At 51.7% G+C, this 21,171-nt stretch overlaps 1 protein-coding gene across 3 annotated transcripts in view; it reads right to left on the reverse strand.

Annotated features, from left to right (window-relative positions):
- Positions 1 to 21,171, reverse strand: part of PKNOX2 (PBX/knotted 1 homeobox 2) — a 254,297-nt gene that overhangs the window by 168,926 nt on the left and 64,200 nt on the right. For all 3 annotated transcript variants that reach the window (XM_073808010.1, XM_073808011.1, XM_033861842.2), the window contains exon 2: positions 15,954 to 16,023. The gene's annotated coding sequence lies outside the window, so the exon portion shown is untranslated. The remainder of the gene's footprint in view (positions 1 to 15,953; positions 16,024 to 21,171) is intronic.

The raw sequence follows: 21,171 nt of genomic DNA on the forward strand, positions 1-21,171 counted from the left end.
CTTACTTAACCTCTCTGTGCCAATAATAATATCCACATGATAGGACTGTGGCAAGGACTAAACGAGATACTTCAGGCAATGCTTAATAGAGTGTGTGGGACGTAGCAGGCCTTGATAAATGGAGAAGTCATTATCATTACTTTTATCACTATCACCACCACCCTTGCTCACAAGCTTACAGGGATCCTAAAAAAAAAAAAAAACGTGCCTCGGAGGCATAAAAACACTGCTGGGTGAACTTGATTCACCACCTGGTGTAAGCTTACATTCTTCACTTCCAACCCAAACATATCCTACTCCTTCTTGACTATGAAATAGAAAACGCTTTAGAAGAGACAGCCCTTTACCACGGGAGCTGCCTGGGCAACGCTCGGAGGCCTTGGTACAGGTTGTGTTGCCTGGGTCAGAAGTCAGAGCTAAGAGGTGACCTGCTCAGCTCAGAGCACAGGTGCCCAGCTCGGAGCTCGACGACGCAGCTACATGTGGCCCTTTATCGGAGTGAGCTGACGCCCACATGCCACCTACGGGCCCTGCTGGCGAAGGCACTGGGACTCCGCAGCTGTCACTGGGGACAGGGACCCTGAATCTCCTGGGATTTGAGCCTGGTGGTCCCACATCCTGGGGGAGCTGCACAGACCTCCCACGGGCCTTGTCCTGGATATTGGGACCCCACCACACACATTCACTGGACTCCCCAAGCCAGAAAGCAGATCTCATCCTTAATGCCCCCTCACCATCACCCCTACCCCCACCCCAAGCCTGTCATTTCTCCACCTGTAACACCTCACAAACGTACACAGCTTCTCATTCTCCTCTGCCACCTCCTCCAGGCAGGGCACCATCATCACTTGCAATAGTTTCCTAAAAGGTCTCCTTGCCTTTTTTAATTTTTTGCCTTCCTCCAATCGCCTCTCCACACTGAAGCAGGAGCAATCTTTCCAAGACAGATCTGGCCAAATCGATCCTCAGCTTAAAATTCTTCTACGTCCCCCAATCCTTCGGTAGCCGGGCCTTCAAGACCCTCCATGATCTCCAGCCCCTCCTCCCATCACAGCCCCTGTCCCACACGGGGCTCCTGTCAGATGGAAAAGCTTGCATTTCACTCACCCGCCAAGCCCTCTGTAGCTACGGAAGCTCCCTCGGACTCAGGTACTTGCAGCCACGCCCTTGGCACTTGGCTAACTCCTCATCCTCCGGTATCAACCCAGACCCCAGGCCCCGCCCTCTAGAAGCCATCCTTGAACCCACTGGATTTTACCTGGTGCCCTCCTAGGTGCTTTCAGGTGGTCCTCCCTTGCCTGATTACAGCATTTAACACAATGTACTAGAAGTGCCTGCTTACCTGTCGTCCGCCTCTGTCCTCCCACTGATCTCTAAGCTCCCAAAGGGCATATCCCCATCCTGAATGATGCCTGAACATAGCAGGCAATAAACGTTTGTTGAATGAATAACAAATGAACAAGTAAATGAGGAAGCAGCAAATGAGTGAATGAATGAATGAGTTAGGATATATAAACTGAAAACAATAATACACAACAGGAGGTCATCACCCAGTGGAAGCTGACACAGGATGGAGGCATGAAGAGGTCAGGGGCTAACAGGAAGGGAGGGGACCTGGCAGAAAGGCAGGGAGGACATCAAAATAAAACGCCCCTGTCCATCCTGCTCCAGAGCCCTGGACCCCACCTGCGTAAATCTCAGCTACCTGGAGACAGAGAGTTGCATCAATAGGAAGACTTACGCTATTTCATAAACTTTCTTTAAATTAAAATCAAGCAACGCACACACATACACATATACCCCACAGACATCTTCGTCGCTGAAAAGTTGCTCCCTATAACATAAAAGAAGCTGTTTAAATGTCTTCCTTCCAAGCTAGCCCCACAGAGCTGGAGCTGAGAATACATTAGCCTTTAATGAAGTGAGACTCTCATCTTCCAGGAGACACCTCATTTAGCGCAATTGTTTCAGAGCCATTACAGAAAGACAATTACAAGGAAGCGGGGAGAGTAATTGGAAATGCTGGCAGGAGTTGGGCGAAATGATAATAAATAAAAATATTCAACCTAATAAGCTTCCAGGAGGGGGTGGGATGAAGAAAATCAACATAATTAGAACTGAACCTTAGCGAGGAAAAACAGACAGCAGGGTGGCAAGCGCTCAACTTGTACGGGAAGAAAGAAGTCACATGCAGCCCGTGATGGTTCCGGGGCTGCAGGCCTATGGACCCTCCGGAAGCTGCTGGAGGGAGAAGGGGGTGCCCAGAGCCCAGAGGCACTGGGGGCGCAGAGTGTGCTGTTCCCGGCCACAGCAGCCTGCGTGTGTGGGAGAGGCAGGCCCAGCCTGCGCCATGGGTCCTCCAAGTGTGGAGAGCAGGCGGAGGGAGGCCAGGGAGGAGCCGCCGAGCCCAGATTCTGCCGCTGACAATCTCTGGTTCTGCAACCCTGGGCAAGAGGACTCGGCTTCGGGTCTTAAGATGATGGAGGACAGCTGTTAGGATCTGTAAGTGTTCTGTCTTCTGTGCCCGCCATCTCCCTCTATTCAAACCCACCCCTTATCTGATAGGTCCCCTCTTGGCTTCTGAAATTTCAACATGGGAGCCTAGAAGTTAAGCTTAGAGGCTCAGCCTAAGCATCATTTATACAAAAATCATTCCTGACCCCATTCTACCCGCCCACCCCACCCCTGCCGGGAGAACTACAACTACCGGCTTCCCCTGGGCCCTGGCCATGCCCAGCGGCTATAGCACAGCCCCTAGAACACAACTACATTGGTTGATGGGTTCTGTCCTCCCTAAATGACTGTCTAGAGCATTTGCAGAGGAAATGGTGTGAGGCCTGGCCGTTTGTTTCAAAACACTCGCAATGAAGAGGGGAGTGCTAATTTACGTTATGATTTCTTGTTTGGTTGTCTTTGAAAAAAGGGAATGTAAGTAACTTGAGGTCAGAGACCTCAAATTTGACACCCAGTACCTAACTCAGAACCTGGTACAAAGTAGGCATACACTTATTTTTTTGTTGCATAATGTGTCTCTCGTAAATATGTCAAGTGTACTATCTGGGAGTAGACAGCTGAGGATTAAATTGAAGTCAAATTTTTTAAAACTTTCAAAGATTCTCAGATAGTCTCAATTCAAATAAATATTATTCAAGCCCCATGTAATTTACTGAGTGCCTGTCATGTGCCAGGCCCTGGAGAGTCACAGGTGAAGAGGGTCCCCAAGTCACGGTCCCGAAGGAATTTGCCAGCCAGTGAGCTTCCGGCTGTATAGTTTTAGGCATGACATGAGGCCACGCTAGGGGATGGGACATTTGTCCGGAGACAATAGCAAATAGGCACTGGACTCATATCCTGGAGAGTGGGCCAGGGGCCCAAGTCCATGGTCCTCAACACTATCAGTAAAAAATGTGTAATACACGCTCAGTGCATGCATATGTGTGGGAGTGTATATAGCCACCCCACTGCTCTACCAATATATGAGATGTCTTAGGGAACATATTCAAAAATAGAAATCTAAATAGGATGAGATAAAAAAAAACATACAAATAAAGTTGTAATATTTTCTTCTCTTATTCCAATGGCCCACCTTGCTCACTCTGTTTCGGAGACTCCACGTGTAGAGTATCAGTGTCTGGGACTTGACAGGCCTGCCATACAGAAGGAATGCCGGTCTGCTCAGCACACCAAACAGAATTTAACACCTGTTTTTCTTGTGCTGGCCCTAGCATCCAGTTTCCAGTAACTGGTGACAAATGTAATGAATGGTAATCCCATTCATTTGGCAAACACGTGTGATAAATTCAGAATGTGCCAGGCGCCATGCCAGGTGGAGTGAGGGCTACAGAAGCATCAGCCATGTGCCCTGTACTGACACATCTTCATGGAAGAGGACAGACAGATATACTCAGGATGCAGGTGGACCCTGGTCAGTGTCAGGAGACTCAGGCCAGGTGCTCTGGAAGGGAGAAAATGCTTGGTTTTCCCTGAGGGCTCTGAGGCTCGTAGAAGAGGTGGTGTGAGACTGGGGAGGAAGGGCAGGGTTTGGCCGTGCAGACAGAGAAGACTTTTCAGGAAAAGGAAATGCCGGGGGCAAAGACACAGGGGCAGTAAATCAAGGGGCGCATTCTTCTCTGCAGATCCTCAGCTCCATCTGGAGATCCCATATCCTGAGGCCGGGTGAAAGAGAGAGAATAATACTTACTAGAATTGCACATAAAAGGGACAGGGACGTGCTCTCAGGCTGAACACCCTGGAAACTAGAGAGCAAGGCATGCTGCCATGACAGCCTCCCTTCAAACATGCCAGTGGTTTGTCCCACAAAACAAGCATTTATTGAGCACCAAAGGCTAACAGGAGAGGAAAGCATTCTCCTCTGTCAGGGATGAACTGCGCATGACCTGGCCTGCAGGTGAGAACAGATGACCCCTAGGGCCATGCTAGTTCTAGGATGCTACACTTCGTACCCTTACCCTTGGAGAGCCAAGCATCTCCAATAAAGATATAATCGACATATGATGTGAATAATAGTCACAGAAAGATGCCCAGTGTGTACCGGGAGCTCAAGGAAGATAAACCCTAGCTGAGATGTTGTTACAGACATACTCGTCACCAAGAAACTGAGCTCTAACCAAGTAAATGAGGGGTGATGGAGGGTACTCAAGGCAAAGAGGACCTCGTGTAGAAGCAGAGAGGCACAAAAGGGTACAGAAACCCCAAATCCTGCTGGTAACAGCAGATGGTCCTGGGATCCAGCAAAGCCAAGGAAAGCAGGAAGCTTTGGGGTCCTGGGAGGAGACGAGAAGCCTGGGGATCGCTCTCAGGCTGGCCCTGCTGAGCCTGGAGCTGGGTATCACACACAGTGGCGCTTGATAAATGTGCACTGATTGCAGACTGTCATTTCTAGGAAGGGCTGGGATAAGCGAGTCATTCTCACAAAGCCCCAGGCAGGGCCACATGCTCAGATGCATTTATTAAAGTCTTCTCATGAGAGAGGGAGGGAGGGGAGAGAAGAGGGAAGGGGAGGAGCTGAGACAGGGGCTGCCCACCCTCGTCGACAGAGCCCCTCATCCCTCCATATCCCAGAGCAGGCACAGGGTCCAAAGGGGAGAGTAGACCCGGGCTATGGAGAAGAAAGGAAAACCAGCGACAATGCTCTCTGCACCCAGAAGCAGAGTCAAGCATACCTACCATTTCCTTTAATTTTCCCAACGATCCTGTAAGATGAGATTTTATTACTCTTTAACAGATGGGGAAACTAAGGCTAAGACCTGGTCCCGTCTCATCAAGGGAGGAAGTGGGAGAGGGGACTGAGGTTTGAATCCATTGCACCCTATTCCTCCAGATGCTGCCCGGACTGCAGGGCAGATGGGGAAGTGAAGGCGAGCTGGACACCCCCAAGTGTGTGCTGCCCCAGGTCCCGGGTCTCCTCCAGCCTTCCCAGGTTCTGCCGCCCCTGACATCACTAGGTGAAATCCTAGGAGCTGGTGCGGACCTGCCCCAGAGCCCAGGCCAGAGATGGCCAGCAGCCCTCTAGGACCTGGAAGGTTCTTTGTTAAATGTGGTGCAGAAGCATCCTTAGCAGAGGAGCCTTTCATCCCCTTCTCATCCTGGTTGCTTGCTCCAGCCTTGATTTACACTTTGCATCTAGAATGCCAGCACACCCTACAGAACCCCTGGGACCTCCCCAGGCCCTGACATCATTCCCCTCCCAGGAGGTAGGAGCCCTGGGTTCCAGTCTAGCCTCTACCACCAAACCCTCGGTGGCCTTAGGCAAGGTGTTGCCTCCTTTGAGCCTCAGTTTCCCCGCTCGGTACCAAGGAATTCAGTGACCCCTAAGTCCTTGAGCATCCCATGAGCCTCTTCTTCACTCTCCAGGCTACTCCTTTTCCTCCCTTCCCCATCCCACAAAAGCCAGGAATTCCTTCCCTTGGGTGAGTCACCATCGCAGGCCCCTGGGAATCCCAGGTGATGCCATCCCAATGGGGGCAGGCAGGCTAGGACCAGGGCCTCCGCACAGCCCGGCCAGGGTGTGCTGGCCGGGAGACTTGGGGAGGGGGCAAGGTCCCCAACACAAAGCCAATCCCAACTGCTTCATTCACGAGAGATGTCCTAGTGCAGTGGGAAGTAGGCTTTGGGGTCGTGTGGACTTGAGTTCACATCCCATCTACTCCTCTTTCTCGTTGTGGAACAATGAGCGTGTTGCTTAACCTGTCTGATTAAGCCTGGCTCTCTGATCTGTTCTATTATTAGAGGACCTGCCTCACAGCGTTGGTGGGAGGGTTACAGCAGATAATGCACTGAACAGAAGCTATTCTTCTTCAGCCTCCTGGATAAGGATAATAGTAGGACTCCCAACGTACTCGACAGTACTGGAATCACATGGTACGGGGAACAGAGCTGCCACCCACGCTCAGCCAGCCACCCAGGCTGAGCAGTTTCATGATGAAAAAACCCACCTTGCAGCAGCAAAGACTCCCTCAGCAGAGACCCAGATGGGTCACTTGAATGTGATACACTTTCTTTTTTTTAAATTGGGTTTAAAGTTATAAAACAACAGCAGTGAACTCCTCCTGCGCCTGCAGGTACTTGGGCCCACGTGGGGACTGGGGGCATGAATTACACTCACCCAGCGTCCCCCATAAGGCCGGGCGGTCCCGAGCCCAGACACACCCGCCGTGTGGTCCCCTGCACCAGAAAGCGGCTCCACACCGGTCCCAGGCCGGAGATGGGTCTGCCTTGTGGACCGACCTCACAGGCACCCTCAGACGCCCACCCCCAAAACCCACCCCAATTCGGTCCTAAGTATCCCTAAGGTGCCTTCCCATTTCCCGCTGTAATAAATGGCACAGAATGCAAATGGAGCTGGATGTGGGACCCAGATGTTTGCACTAATTTAATGGAGGGAACACCTTGGATTAAACACTTTGCAGAACACTCACAAATAGGTTCAGGGCATGAAAAGCCTCCCAAACCCCTGGCACCTGGCTGCGGCCGCCTGGGGCTCCAGGAGCGTTGCCCGGGGTGGGCGGGCATGGGGGAGGGACCAGAGCAGGGTGGAGACAGGATGCCTCCAGACACAGGGAGAAAGTGAGGGAGCCAGGTTCCCGGGAGGGCTTCCAGCAGATTCTCCACCGGCTGGGGCTGACTCCACCAAGAGGCAGGATCTGGGAGGGTTGGGGATGGTGGTAGGCAGTGCCTGCCTCCCCACGTGGGTGACGGCTCGCCTGTGAGGACCCACAACGGGCAGGTGCCTCCCCGTCCTTAGGACTCAGCTCCAACCTGGAGGCCTCACTGCCCACCTGGCTGACATCCAGTCACCCACCTGCACGGAACTGGGGCCTCCAGGCCCAGAGACTCCAGGGAGGATCAGCCTACTTAACCTTTTGGACCTGAGAGTGGGTGGGAAACCTCTCTCAGAAGTTTGGGGGTTATTTGCACAGCAGTGCTAATTTCTCTGAAGCTGCTTCTTCCTTGCCTGCCCCTACAGCTTAGGGTGCTTCCAAAGCTCAAATCCTGTGCATCTACCAAGCCCCAACCCTCCGCTTCACCTTTCACCCACCCATCCATCCATCCCCTCAGCTCTGGAGCTACGGAGATGAGTGACGGCCGGCACCTGCCCTGGTGTTCACGGTCCCAGATGCCATGTGATAAAGGCCCTCAGGGAGGCATACTGTGCAAGCAGGGAGCTCGGGACAGTGCAGCAACTAGGCACAAGAGGGTCAAAAGACCAGTGGAGAAAAGGGGAAAAGCTTACCTCACAGAGGGAACAGCACATGCAAAGATAATGAGGCACAGAAGACGGGGCAACGGCTGAGACTCAAGAGAGACCATTTGTGTGGGTCCACTTGGGGGACAGGTGGCACAAATGAAGATGGGCCCTCTTCACCAGACCCCTCCTCCCACCCCGGCCCCCAGAAGTCCCCATAGTTGGGCCAATGGGGAATCAGTTCCCATAATAATTGCTCTGTAAGCCTCAGAGTTCCAACACGGCCTGGATGATTTTATATTCCTGAAAACAGAATCCCTAATTTTCAAACACAATGATCACTTCAAGTGTGATAACCATTATAATAATAACCCCTTACACTTGCTTTATAGTTTATAAAACACTTTCACATATCTCTTATAATCTTCCACCAACAACCCTTCAAGAAAGATAGAATAGGTAGTGTTAGAATTCCTGCTTTCTGAATGAGAAAATTAAATCCAAAGGTCCCAGCTACCTAAATACCAGGGCTCAAGCTCAAGCTCATTCACTCATTCAGTGCATCACAGAGTGTTTGTTGAGCACCTATTTATGTACCAAGAAACCCTTCAGACTCAGAGCATAGATAGCATGGTGGGGATGTTAAGACGGTTACAAGCCTCGGTGAAGAGACAGAACATGGGCACCAAGGGAAAAACTTCAGGGCAAAAAGCAAAGCACTGAAACTCAGGAACCAAGCAAAACATAAAGCACTGTCTTCAAACACTGCCTCACACAAACACACCCTGCGGCCTGCACAGACACAGGCAACAGGCATATGCCCTTATCACGTAGGAGGATGCTAGCCGTTTCTCCTGGACTTCCCCCATGCTCTACAGCATGGAAGGCAGACTCCTTTATCCTCACATCCCCACCGCTAGCTGGGCAACAGACCAGAGCCAGCAGCCGGGAGCCATCTGTGGGGCCTGGGTTTCGCCCATCCCCCAGCACACACACAGACGCACAGGCCCTCCCAGTGCAGGAACCCAGGCATTCCAGCACAGGGACAGCCCAGGGTGCAACTGCTTAGGTTCTAGTCAGGATGGATGGATGGATGGATAGATGGATGGGATAGATGGATGGATGGATGGATGGATGGATGGATGGATGGATGGATGGATGGGATAGATGGATGGATGGATGGATGGGATAGATGGATGGATGGATGGATAGATGGGATGGATGAATAAATGGGATGGATGGATGGATGGATGGGATAGATGGATGGATGGATGGATGGATGGATAGATGGGATGGATGGATGGATGGATGGATGGATGCATGGATGGATGGATGGGATGGATGGATGCATGGATGGGATGGATGGAAGGATGGATGGATGGATGGATGGATGGATGGTTGAATAGATGGATAGATGGGGAGGGAAGACTGGGAAGCATAAGAGCTTTCACCTACCTAGAGGTAGAGCCTGCTGGGTCCCCACCACTGGACCCAGTTACAAGTAAACACTGCCTTGCTCTCTGATGAGGATAGACTATCCTCAGTGCCCTCTGCAAAAACAATACCCACTTCACAGGATCCACGTGAGAATGCGCAACAGGAGATGCTGACACACCTAGTACAGGGCCTGGCACACAGGGGGAATTAAGGCTTTCTCACCCAGGAAGTAAAGGTAATGGATGGGCAAGTAACTCTGCAGAGTCCTGACAGAAATCAGCCTCCTGCCCCGCCCCCATCGCCCATCCTGGGGTTTGGAGGACTTACTAGAGAACACCTCTCCATCACTCCACCCCCTGCCCCTTGGTTCATTCCTTCATTTTTTCATTCAACCAAACCAAACTTGCAGGGGGCCTCTTGTGGCCAGGGATGATTCTAGGTACTGGGATTAGGAGAAGAATAAGATTCAGTTCTTAACCTGGATAGATAGATACATATGTTTGAGGTGCTTTGACAACGCACAGGATGAGGGAGGACAGCAGTGTTTCAGGAAAGGCAGGAAGCGCCGTGAGCAGTAGTCAGAGAGGAGATATGTGAGCTGGGTATTGCAGGAGGCACAGGGGCTATTCAGGACGAGGAGATTCCAGGCAGAGGGAACAGCAAGTGCAAAGGCACTGAGGTGTGAAGTGATACAGAGTATTTGGGGGGAACTGAGCAACCTGGTATATTTGGGTACCAGGAATAGGAGTGTCTGTAAGTAACAGGGAGGAGGGAGCTATGAGGCGGGCAGGAGATGAAGCAGGAAAAGCAGACAGGGCTGAGCCGTGAGGCCCCTGGGCAGCCAGGCCAAGGAAGCCGCAGACAGTGAAGAACCCCTGGGGATGGAGGAGCACAGGCGTGACAAGGGCACACGCTCACAAGAGCATTAATTAGGCTCCAGCTATTGCTGGCATGGCGCTAGGCTCCTCCACATACAGGAGGCTAGCCCTGGCTCAGTCTGATGATACATGAATTTGACAAGGTCTTCTCCTCTTTGATTCACGCAATTATCGCTGGAGAAATGGCCAATTTGGGAGCAATTTTTCTTCTCTGAAGAGCCAGGCTGGCTGGCTAACAGTGAAGGCCAGGGGAGCGTTCCTGCATCACCACTGCCACCACCCACAGCCAGAGCTGCTGGGAGCAGTGCCTGGAAATCCCGAAGAAGCTCTGGGGATCTGGGAAGGACTTGAGAAGGGTAATGGTGGAGGCCACAGGAGCCACAGAGGAAGCGTAAAGCGGGGGGAACCCCTCAGGCTGGATAAAGATTGATGGGTACCTGCATTTCCAGAGAACTGGAGAGAAAGGCCAGGTGGGTGGTGGCAGCCACCTCGTACGTAGCTCCAAGCCCTGCTGGAAGCTTCCCGAGGCCTGCTTAGCAGGGAAGGTTCTCCCTCCCCTCCTTCCTCTCCTCCCCTCCCTCCCGGCCCCCCTTCCCTGTTCCTCTCCAGAAAGGTTTATGGAGAAGACTCCAAATAGCCCCTCTCCTGCAGTCACGGTCACACCAACTGAAAGGAGATTTAATTAGCAAAATCTCGTTAGGCAAACGAAATTATCCGTAAGACAATAGTCCTCTGGACAGGGGGTATGATTAAACAAAGCCATTAATTGAGAGAGTTGCTTTGGCAGCCCCCGGAAGCACTCATCTCTGGGCCAGCGGAACAGACCCGGGCCCCTCCGCCCGCCCCACCCCCTCCCACGTCATCTCGGCTCTTCCAGGGCCCCTCCAGTTGGGGCTGCAGACCTCTCTCTCATCAGCGGCCTCTCTGCCGCCACATTCCTGCTAAAGTGCCTGATTGCATAATGTCTATTTGCATAATGTAAATTGCAATCTCCTAGCTCGGGAGGCAGGAATCACAGAACAGCCATTATTTTTTTACCACTCCACAAAAAATCTACATTTAGAAAGCAGATTTGCAGCTCAGAAAGCCGTATAAATCTGAATCTGCCACAAATGTCATTAAATCACACCCATTAAGCCGGACCAACGAAGAGCCCCTGTCACTGCTCTCCGCACACTCAAGGACTCCCAGGCCAGATGGAGGCCACGAAAAAATGGAGGCTGTGGCAGCGGGGCTGCAGCAGGAGCTGCAAAGGCAGGAAATTCTGTCTCATAAGCCTTCACACACGCACCCCACGCACAGGCCCCACCAAGACCTGGCGGGCGGAGGACGGAGAGGGGGCGGAAGTGGTTTGAGTTATTTCTAAGCTTGTTGCCTGATTTCTTGAGGGCACTCGGTCTGCAGACTTTTAATTTACGGAGCAGAAGAGAGTATGCGGGGAAGAAGCCTGCACCTTCCGCAAAGGGAAGGGGAGATGCCAGGTATTTCACACGAGGGTGAAAAGTCCAGGCCTTCAGCAGCTCTTTCATGACCTTTTTCTGTCTTCTCCCAAGTCCCCTCCAGCCAAGTGAAGGAAAACCGGGGACAAATCCTGCCCTGACTGGGCTGGGCTGGACCGGATTCTGAGCTCCTTTTAAGAGCTGTTTCCTAGGGGCCACTGGAGAGAGAGGTGAGTCACAAGGTCCCTAGAAAGGGGCCTTCCCTCCAACAACCACTCATGATTCCAGTTTCCCCGCAGCCATGTACCTGGTTACTTTTTTGCCTCTTTATTGCTCATTCAATATTCATCTGTCAAAGGGCAAGATGCTAATGTGTATTATTAAAATATCAATAGTTCATGAGTGAACTTTTATGGAGAGTACAGTTAAAGGAAAGATGCTAGACCATCTCTGTCAGCAGCAACGGAGAGGAACAGTCTTTCCGTCTCTACTTTTTCCTAACGTACTGGGTGAGTGGATGGCTGAACCATTACTGTATACATATTGTGTACCAGGAATGGCTCTAGAGCTCGCACGTGCTGGATTTCATTTAGTCCTCACAGCCGTCCTGGGAAGGGTGTACAATCCCATTTCCATTCTAGAGACAAGGAATCTGAAGACCAAAGAGATGTATGCAGAACCACAGAGGTTCTAAGTCATGGGGCTGAGACTCAAACCCCAGCTTTGGACTTCAGACCCAATGTTTTTCCCCACCAAGTTGAAGCCTTGAAAATACAAATGATCTTTTAGGTTTTTATCTGTTTCCTTCACCTGCCCAAATTAAACATTGGTTTCCTGACCTAAGTTTCACAAGAGGGGAAAGGAGAGAACAGGAAATCATTCCGTGCTTTCACATAGACCCATTTCCACAAAGCCGGCCTCCACTTTAGAGGTGTCTAAGTCAGTTCCCAGAATCTTTTCTGAACATTTAAAATCTTAGAACTGAGGGTAACATTGGAGGTGATGTCATCAGACATCCCCTGTTACAGGAGAGTAAACTTGAGATTCTTGGGGCCGCATAATGAAGTGACTAAGTCTCTAGGATAGAGTCATAAGTTCGATTTCAACTCTGTGACTAACTTACTGTGTCACTGACTATGGTACCTCTCTTGTCTCTGAGCCTCTGCTCCCTTTCTGTATGTAATACCAAGATAGTAACAGTGTCTCATAAAACAGTGCGAGGGTTTCAATAAGAACATGCACATCACGTGCTGAGCAGAGTGTCTACCATGTAGTAAGTGCTCAACAAACGAGTCATTACTATTAATATTAAGTCGACTTGTGGAAGACTCCGAGACTCTCCCAGCAAAACTTTTCATCAAAACCAAGCCCCTTTGCCCCTCTCTTCCCTGCCCCTTCCCTTTCACCATTAGCCATTCTCCTATCTTGGCCCTTTGGAAAAACCAACTGGTTCTGCTCCCACCCTGTGGTTGCTTGAGTTTTGTTTCTATCCCCTTAAGTCACAACAAGGCATCCAGGGTACTCAGATTCTCTTCCAAAACTTAGCTGCACCCGGGTCAGGAAAACGGCAAAGGAACTGGAGCCTGGTCCTCAAAGGCCCCGCCTCCACAGGTTACAGTGTGTGTGGCAGAGAGGAAGCATGGAGAGGAAAGGACACGACGATCACGGAGGAAGGGCTGCCCGCATAGCCCACGCCCCCTGCACACCCTGACAGACCCAACGGCCCCTTCGGTCTGATCTTTGGCTGAAGCCTCCCCCAGCCCGGAAGGCCAGGGAGTGGAGGGTGTGGGAGCTATGCCTGGGAATGAAGGGCTCAAGGCTTGTGGAGTCCTTGTCACAGGTCTAAGGCCCTCTCCAGACCTGGCACTTCAAGCTGTGGGTTGCAAACTGGACCCATTCTTGCAGAGAAGGACTATAACGTAGCGCAGGGGTCCGCAGCCGGTTAGGAACCGGGCTGCACAGCAGGAGGTGAGCGGCGAGCTAGCAAGCTTCATCTGCCGCTCAGCATGGCTCGCATTACCGCCTGAAGCATCCCTCCCCTCCCCCACCCCCACCCCCACCCTCCCGATCCGGGGAAACTGTCTTCCACGAAACCAGTTCCTGGTGCCAGAAAGGTTGGGGAGCGCTGTGGTACAAACTGCAGGGCCTCCTAACACCAGCGTGTCCTCGGGGAATGCCCCCCTGGGGGCGGAGCCTAGCCTGGCTGTGGGGGGCGGTGCCTTTAAAGCCAGACATTGGGTGGGTTTAGACAGTCTGGTTCTTGGCGGCAGGTTTCCTTAGCTGCCTCGGGAGTAGATGAGGCTGTGCTGGGCCAGGCCTGAGTAGTGCTCCCCAGAGACGGCTGCTACAACATAGTACCCCCAAACACACTCTTCATCTGATGTGCTGTGGATACTCCTGCTTTGAGACGTGGCTGCAGGGGCAGTGTCCATGTCCCCTTCTCTAAACCCAGGTGGGCCTTTCTGCCTGCCCCCAACCAGGGCAACGTGTGAACGTGATGCTGCCGGGCTTGGGCAGTGCAGCCCCGTCGATCCACGCCATGAAGATGTCCAGGCCACGTGGGAAGGGCACGTGGACCTGGCGGACAGCCCCAGCTAGCGCCTCAGCCAACAGCTGGTATCCACCCCCAGAGGGATGAGCGAACGGGCCTCCAGATGATTCCGGCACCCAGCTTCTGCCCCAGCAGAGACCCCAGGCCTGTGGCTCAGAGGCAATCTCCCCACTGTGCCCTGTTTGAACTCCTGACTCACAGAATGAAGGAGCATAATGAACGGTGTTAAGTCACTATGTCTTGGGGTGGTTTGTTACACAGCCATAATAACTGGAACACCGCTTGAATTAAATTAGAATGTTTGCTGTTTCCCTCTCAAATCCAGCCCTCACTTCAGACTTGCAGACTGTTCCCTCCTCCGCAGGTCCCGTCCCACCTTTTCTTCCTCCCCCTGCAAAAGGCAGGCTCCTCCTTAGCAAAAAATACTCCCAGGAAGATCCTTTGAATCTTCCCCTTTCAGAGTCCCAGGACCTGAAGATCCCCACTCTTCCCCGTTCCTCTGTGCGGGTCCCAGAGTGTCCCTACGAGGGAGGTCCCCCTGGTGTGGGCGGGCCCGGGGCCAGGAGCCCGGCTGTTCTCGGGGACAGGGACGGAACGTGCAGACTTATTTCCCCTACACGTATCCCGGTCTCAGGAAGCTTCACGCTCGGCTTGCTCCTCTCATACTGACTTGACTGATGAGGTCCCTCTAACCTCCGGTGCGAGGAGACATCGATTCTCGCAAAGGTCATTATCTTCCTACTCTGGCTCCCCCCACCCCGGTCCCATCTCCTAGGTAGGCTTTCCTGGAACAGGATGGAGGGAGGCACCCTTCCCCGGCCCGGTGTCTGGGGATCGACCACTCCGAGCCGGGCGGAAAGGGGATGCCCTGGGAGCCGCGCCCTGTCAATCACAGAGGCACCAGCACTGCCGCGCAGGCCATTAGGCGGAGGGCCGGCGCCCTGCTCACTCACCGGGCAGCCATCGGCAGGATGTTAGACGATCGCAGGGCGGCCATTCTTATGATTTATTCAAATGCTCATTACAGTCAATCTATTTTTACACAGAGGTGAAGATGTGCGCTGATAACGTTTAATCATTTAAAATTCCGTGGACTGGTTGGGAGCCAATGTACTATCAAAGTCGCAACCGCTCAGCCCCCGGGAGCCCCCGAAGCAGGGTAGGGAAGCTGTGCAGCCCCAGGCCAGCCCTTCCAGCTGACATTGCCTGAGCGGCGCCTTGGTGGAGGGTGCAGAGGGGAAACAAGGAGCAGGGGATCCCAGACTAGCCTCCAGGAGCTCACAGCCTCGCTCAGGGCACACAGCGAAGCGCGGGCAGAGGGATGCCCAGCAGAAGGATGAGGCGCAGCATCTCAGAAGAGGGAGAAATCACTTCTAGCTGGATCACCGAAGGAGGTCGCAACGAGCAGACTGGACTTAGGCCAGGGCCTACAGGTGGGAAGCCTTATGCTAAGTGGGAGAACCAATATGAGGAAATACACAGACGGATAAGGCGGGGAGCAGCTCCTGTGCTGATGGAAGGGAGGTGACCAGCAGTACCTCCTTTTTCCTCCCTCGTGTCTCTCCAGAAACAACCAGACATAAAAGCAAGCGCGAGCTATGAACTTGGCCCAGGTCCTCCTCTCCCGGCCTCCGAAGCTTAGCCTGCCCTTGCAACCTCTAGAGCTTCCCTCTCCAACACTCATGACACGCATAACACATCATGTCCACCTTAACGCACAATCAATACAGTCTAATTAAATAGGATGTCATGTTACAGGGCCTCTTCGTCACATTCGGACCTCATCTAATTAGAGGTCCACTGTATTTCACATTCTGACCAGCTCATTGAGACACAGCGCGTCTCTCACACAATGCATGGCTGTGAAAGATCGGGTTCAGGGCTGGTCTTTAACCCATAACCTTACTGAGTCAGCATGGAAAATGCCAATCAGAGTTACTCACAGTTCACAGTCCCTTTTCTGGTGAGCGGCATGGAGGACGGCAAGCCTCAGAGTCCTGCTCCAGAGTCAACCTGTCAGCGAAAGAAAACATCTTTATAGACTGTGTATGATTCTGCTGGGAGCGAGCGCCAAGATCGGATGGGGGTAAACTCAGAAGTGGGTCCTGCTCCGGAGCACAGCCAGGGCTGGCAGCCCTGTGTCCCCATTGCTGAGTGGGGGGAGTTTCCTGAGCAAAGAGCTCCTGGTGCAAAACGACGGTTGTTTAGAGGATTAACCAGGACGGAGAGACAGGATTTCTTGCGAGTTTCATCCCTTTCCCCAGAGAAAAAGAGGCTCATGGCTGTGGAGAGCGCTGAGCTGACCAAGGCAATGATCATTTGCTGATGCCACCTGTCTGACGGAAGACCCCGTGCGGGGGGACGGAGCTGAGCAACCCTTGGGGAAGCTGGCAATCTGTATGGGGGAGCTGCCCAAACAAGCAAACGCCACCACCGATGCTGTGGTTTATGGCAGGATTATGGAAAGTCCAGTTGTAGGAGGGCACTTTCAAGTAAAAGTGAAGAGTCCCATTGGGTTAGAAGGGAGATGTGCATGGAGACAAATGATGGGGGCGTGACTGGAAAGATCAGAAAACATGACTGCTTTTAATTCTCTTCTTGGGATAAAGCAATAACAACAAGAAAAAGAAAAACCCAGCACACATGTATCAGGTGTCTGCTCCACGGGCTACACTCTCCAGGTGCAGCAGGAATGAAATCCACAGCTCCTGTAATAAAAGTGCCGCCACGTCAGTGGTGAAATAAGAATATCATATGAAACATCACCCAGTAAGACGAGAACATACATAAAGTAGCGCTGAACTATGTGGTAGAGACCATAACTCTCTCTCCACAGAGAAACGAAGTTGGCGACAGCTGGGGCCTTCAAGGAAGTTTTCAGGGGGAGGCAGACCTTGACCGGGGTCTTGGAGGACTGGTCAGGAAAGATTCGGCTGGTGGAAGAAGAGAGAGGGCATTGCAAGAAAGGGAGCACTCTGAGTAAGGGTGACGGGGGAAAGCATGGAGTGACTAGGGACAAGGCAAGGGCTGGGCCGCCTGAGAGACTAGAGGAGGGAGTAACTCTGAGTTCATGACAACCATAAATTCAACCATAAATTCATGACAACCATAAATTAAATAAATTTGAAAATTTTAAAAAATTTCCCACAATCCCATCCCTCTAAACCATCATATTATTACAGTCTATGCCCACAAGCAAATCCAGTTTAATTTTTTACAGAGTTGTAGAAAAAGATTTGACACGAATAAATATACCAAACCCTACTCTTACATTCAAAAATCAATTGCAAAAATCACAGATTGGAGCGACCTGTTTTTTTTTTTAAAAAAAGACAAGGGTTATTTGAGTTAAATGCAAGCAGAGGTAGAGCCCTGCCAGGGTAGGTGTTGCTGCCAAACCCATTACATTGATCCTAGTTGCCTAAATAGCTATACGGTGGCCAACCAAGGGGAGAATGGTCCCCTCACTTTAGACTTATCAATCCACATTACTTTTAGATGCAGCTGTGGCATCATGTTTTAATAAATTTGACAGTGACGAGTAGAAGAGAGAGGTGAGCAAAGACATCTAGTTCTTTTAACTAAAGTTAAAAGTTTAGTAGTTAAAAGCACAAGCTCTGTAAGCAGACTGTACAGGTGTCCATCCCAGTCCCACCACTTCCTGGCAGTGGGCCCACGGGCAAGTTACTTAACTTCCCTGCGCCTCGGTTTTTCATCTGTAAAATAGGGCTAATGAGGGTTCTGCCTCTGAGGTTGGCTGTGAGGGTTTAATGAGTTCATATACCGTAAAGCGCTTAGAACAGTACCTCACACAAAATAAGCACTCATTGCATTTTAGCTGTCATTGTTGTTATTTTCCTTATTAGGAGGCCGTGAGAGAGAAGATATGGGAGAAGAAACTAGAGATGGACCTTCATTTGTCCCTCTCTAATATGACCCATTGGTCCTATCTAATTCTATTGACTAAAGCAACAATCTCTTTCCCACAAGGTGGTCCTCCAAATATTTGAAGAAACTATGTGACAGAGAGCCTGCGTTGCTATACACGGTAGAATTAGGGCTAACTGATAGATATCAGAGGAAGCCAATCCTCAGTTCAATACAGGAAAGACTTCTCTAGTCCTATGCACCATCCAGCAATGAGTTAGGCTTCCTTGGAAGGTAGTGAGCTCCCAACACGGCAAAGGGAATCCTGTATTGGGTGAGAAGATGCCCCAGAAAGCATGGTCTCCCAGACTTGGCTTCCCCCATCCATAAAATGTTAAAAAACATTGTGAGACTGGGAGGGTTGACAAACATGTATATTGATAAAACATTAATAGTGTCTTCTTTCACCACCGTTTCATAAAGTAATTCAACCCCCAAAAGTAAGGAGAGCAAAAAGGACCACCTTAAAAAAAAAAAAAAAAAAAAGACCACCTTAAAAAAAAAAAAGGACCACCTTTTGAACTCTTTGAAGTGAATGGAGCATCATGAAAAGCATCCCCCCCACCATCTCTGTCTCTTCTCTCTTTCTGTCTCTATCTCTCTCTGTCTCTAACTGTCCATCTCTCTCTCACACACACATATACACACATATGTGCACCTGCAACCTCTCCACATTGTCCTTGTTTTTCACTCCTCACCATGCACCAGCAGACACGTGCTGGGGAACCACGTGCGTGATATTTTGGGGCCTTCCAAAGCCAGCAGCCTGTAGTCCTGGAAGGCAAGTGGTCATGTCAAAGGCCTTCAGACAGCGGCCCTGCAATAACGCAACCAGAATTGAAACTCAGGCCTACCTTACTCACCATGAAGATAAACTTGAATCATAAATGGAATTGAGCATTCACATTTATAAGTATGAGGACATTTATGAAAAGGTAAATGAGAGAGCTGATTGTTAAGAGGTGGGGAGAAGTATAGAAGAAAGCTTCCCACGGGAGGGAGCACACTAGAACTTGACCCTCCATGCCCAAGGACAGCTGAGCGAGCTCCCACGAAGCATCCTAGGTAAGTTGAAAGGATGAACAGAGATGAGCCTGGGGCTTAGCAAGGACCACAGAAGGCACTAGACCAAGGGCGTCATGGGTTCACACCCTGAGTCCATCGTTCACTTACCGTGTGATCTTGGACACGGAACTTTAACCACTCCCTGCCTCAGTTTCCTCAGCTGCAAAATGATAGTGCTTGACTAGATGATCCTTAAACCAAAATTCCATCTGACATCTATACATCTCTGAAGCTGCCCAGACTCACCCCCATATCACAGCTCAGTATATGATTGTGGGTAAGAGTAAAGACACGGGAGTCAGACGGTTCTGAGTTTAAGCCTGGGTCCATCACTTTCCTAGCTTTAACCTCTACGAACCTCAAGGTTCGCACCTTTAGAAGGGGGATAAGGGTAGCGCCTTTAAGTGAGATAATGCGCCGAGGGCATTTTGTGCAATGCCTGGGACATATTCATAACGACGAATGAGGCTGCTGTGGCTGTCTTTCAGTGTTAGGAGGGCTAACAGCCCAGGGGGGCTAGCAGAGTCTGGATGGGAAAAGGGAGACAAATCAAGAAGCCTGAGGGCTTCTGCATTCATCCCACTGCCTGTGACAGGCTCCTCTGTTACTACCCCAGCCAGACCTTTAGGATGAGGACAGATCGTGACAACCTGTTCTCAGGCCCCGAGAGTCTCTCTGGATGGTCCCCATCTCTGAGAAGCCTCTGTAGGCACATGAGCAAAACTCCCCAAAGAGAAAGAAAACTTGAATAGACCCTCCCAGGAGGAAACGCCTGCAGGGCCACTCGTCCCCCCACGGTGTGTCCTGCGTCTCCCACCTCATCACCCGAGTCCCCTCTCTGCTCCACATCTGCTCCCCTCGCCCCCTGACGACAGCTCGCCGTGGTTTACGTTAGTCCAGTGAGGCTGTCGGCGACAGCATCACAGACCCCGGCCACCAGGCTCTCAAAGACACAACAACTGGGCAACCGAATACTGAGAGGATCACCTGGCACTCAATGTGTGGCTCTGAGGAACGCACCCGCCCAGCACTGAGGGTGCCGCGCAGGCTTCCTCAAAGCCTGGTAAGAACAGGGCTGACTCCCCACTGTCCTCAGCCCCCTGGGCTGCAGGCAGTGCTGGGCACCCAGCGGCAGAGGACCTGGAAATTGTCCCTCAGCCATGCTCCCCAGGCCCCGTCCAGGCCCGAGACTCTAAGCTGGACCCCGTTCCTGTAAGTGGGCACCCTTGGAGGTGAGAAAACACCAAGACCCGAGACGTGCTTATTCTCCATCGGGAGCACCCCTGCTCTTCTTCCTGGCCCATCGTCGCTGACCTGCCTCAGGCCTCCTTCTCTCTCCCCTGGGCCCCCAGTCGGTCTCCTGGCCTCCAGCCTGGCCCCGCTTTTGCCCACCCACTACCTCCCGCGGCCTGGGATCTTCCTGAAACACAAATTGCGTCATGTTTGTTCCTCCTCAAAACCCTCCAAGGACAGCTCAGTGCTGGCAGAGGTCACCCACTGGCAGCCCCTAGCTGGCCTCTTGCCCGTCTGATGTTTTTGTAAATTCTGCCAACATCTGAAAAGTGGGACATTTCACATTTGAAAATCCAGGCTCCTAAGTTTTCTCTAAAATTTGGATGGCCTAACAACGCTGATCTTGCATTTCCACGTGGCAATCACCAGATGACGCTGAGTGTCAGAGGCCCCCATTTTCATCAGGCACGGGTCCTCCTGTTTGCCCCCCAGAGAGAGGACAGGTGCGCCTGGAAGCCGCTTCAGTCGCAGGGCGGGGCACCTGGAGGCTGACGCACACCGCTTGCTGAGGGTTCAAGGTGACAGCACGGAGGTGGCTCATCACACTCTCAGCTGCGCTGTTCCCAGCCAGGCCCACCAAGGGTCCCTCCCTCTCTCACGCCCCTGGGCAGCTCCTCCATTCCAAGTCAGGAGACAGCCGGCAAAGGTCTTAGGGATTTTTCCAGGAATGCCAGTGACTACCAGGCAGGTGCTGAAGAGGCCCCACCCCAGGGTCCAGCCTCTCCTCACCCCCAACTCAGTGGAGGCTGCGTCCCCTCCCTTTATTTCCATCCAACTGTTCCCATCAAAGCCCTAACAGCACATATTTTGTTAATTGTACAAACCTAATGGGGGAATGCATTGGCAAAAAGGGTAATGGCCGTCAGACCAGCAATA

The sequence above is a fragment of the Tursiops truncatus genome, chromosome 8 (assembly GCF_011762595.2).
Source record: "Tursiops truncatus isolate mTurTru1 chromosome 8, mTurTru1.mat.Y, whole genome shotgun sequence".
NCBI classification, from domain to species: Eukaryota; Metazoa; Chordata; class Mammalia; order Artiodactyla; family Delphinidae; genus Tursiops; species Tursiops truncatus.